Source organism: Lactuca sativa, chromosome 9, assembly GCF_002870075.4.
Source record: "Lactuca sativa cultivar Salinas chromosome 9, Lsat_Salinas_v11, whole genome shotgun sequence".
Classification (NCBI taxonomy): Eukaryota; Viridiplantae; Streptophyta; class Magnoliopsida; order Asterales; family Asteraceae; genus Lactuca; species Lactuca sativa.
Genome location: NC_056631.2, coordinates 47878119 through 47880461, shown reverse-complemented (window position 1 = coordinate 47880461; position 2343 = coordinate 47878119).

Genomic DNA, 2343 nt, shown 5'->3' with positions numbered 1-2343 from the left:
CCCTTTTCCTGAATCGGATTACTCCTTTCCAAGGAGGCACCTTTAGGAGTACAAAATCTCCAACCTAAAACTCGAGCTCGGATCGTTGCCTATCCGCGTAACTCTTCTGGCGACTTTGGGCCGTCAGCAACCTCTGTCTAACTTGTTGTATTTGCTTTGTCGTCTGAAGCACTATCTCAGTGTTGCCCATCACTCGCTGCCCTACCTCTCCCCAACAGATGGGGGTCCGACACCTCCTCCCATACAACAACTTGAAGGGAGGCATGCCAATGCTCGAATGGTGGTTGTTGTTATAAGAAAACTCAACCAATGGGAGATACGTGTCCCAACTCCCTCAGAAGTCCAACACACATGCCCGAAGCATGTCTTCGAGCGTCTGAATCATCCGCTCACTCTGTCCGTACGTCTGTGGGTGGTAAGTGGTACTGAAATGCAGCTTAGTACCCAACTCCTCATGGAACTTCTTTCAGAACCTGGAAGTGAAACACACATCTCGATCTAACACAATCGAGATCGGTACACCATGCTGCGATACCACCTCCCTGACATACACCTCCATCAGTCTCTCTGTGGAAGAGCTTTCACTGATAGCAAGAATATGTGCGCTCTTTGTCAGCCGATCGACGATCACCCAAATTGCATCGACACCTCTTGCAGTCCTCGGCAATTTGGTGATAGAATCCATGGAAATCTGTTCCCACTTCCACTGGGGAACCTCAAGTGGCTGCAACTTTCCATGTGGACACTGGTTCTCGGCCTTAACCCTACGACAGGTCAAGCACCTCTCTACAAACCATGCCACATCACTCTTCATACAGGGCCACCAATAGTCTCTTTTCAGGTCCAAATACATCTTAGTGACCCCAGGATGGATCGAAAACCTCGACCTGTGCGCCCCCTCCATCAAAATGGTATGTCCCCCGCCCTCAAAATGACACCCAAATTCGGCCCTGGAAGGTCATAATCCCCCGGCTATCGGCAATGAACTCAGATATATGTCCGATCACCCGCTCTCGCTTGCAGTTCTCCGGTCTCATGGCCTCTACTTGGGCCTCCCGAATGGTGTCCAACACCGAAGTCATCACTGTCAACCTCAAGCAAACATCCCGTATCGGGGCACTCTCTGCCCTACGACTCAAGGCATCGGCTACCACGTTAGCCTTGCCCGAGTGGTACAGGATCTCACACTCATAATCCTTTACCACGTCCAACCATCTCCTCTGGCGCATGTTCAGGTTGGGCTGATCCATCAGATACTTCAAGCTCTTGTGGTCTGTGTATATGGTACACCGAACCCCATACAAACAGTGACGCCAGATCTTGAGGGCGAACACCACAGCCCCCAACTCCAGATTGTGAGTAGGATACCTCGTCTCATGAGGTTTCAGCTGCCTCGATGCGTATGCTATCACATGCCCTCTCTGCATCAGCACCACACCCAATCCCGATATCGACGCGTCACAATATACTACAAAGTCCTATATTCCCTCCGGAAGGGCTAACATTGGGGCTTCGCACAATCTCTGGTGAAGTGTCTCGAATGAGGCCTGCTGCTCCGGACCCCAACTGAAAGCCATGCTCTTTCGGGTCAGTCTGGTGAAAGAAACAACAATCCTGGAGAAATCCTGGATGAATCTCCGATAGTAACCGGCCAACCCCAGGAAACTCCTGATCTCTGAAAGGGATTGCAGCACCTCCCAACTCATCACCGCCTCAATCTTGGCCGGATCGACCAATATCCCATTCTAGTTGACGAGTTGTCCTAGAAACTGGACCTCTCGTAACCAGAAATCGCACTTGGAGAATTTGGTGTAAAGCCTCTCCGATCTAAGAACTCCGAGGATCTCCCTCAAATGCTCCTCATGCTGCTCTTTGGATCTCGAATACACCAATATATCATCAATGAACACGATCACCGAACGATCCAACATCGGTCTGTACACCCTGTTGGGTTTTTGCATTTGGGCTTTGTTTTTTGGTCCATCTTTTGGGCTTTATTTCTTTGTCCCTAATGGACTATCTGAGTAGTTATATTTTGGGCTAATTGGAGAATTGAACCTTAAGATAAGGTCCAATAAGGAGCTTGATCCGAATTTGGAAAATTAGTCCAATTATAGGCCTTAAGGTAATTTCGGCCTTTTGGATCAAGAATTGGGCTTGGGTCTTGGCCCAATTAGGGAAAGGGTAATCCAAATGTTAATTGGATGTTTGTTTTTTTGTGATAGTTCGGGATTTAGTGAGCCGGCAGTCGGAGGTTTTCAGTGTGGTTCGACATTTTGAGGTGAGTTTTCCTCACTGTACTTTCGGGTTGAAGGCATCAAGGTCAGCCCATTGGTTTGATAT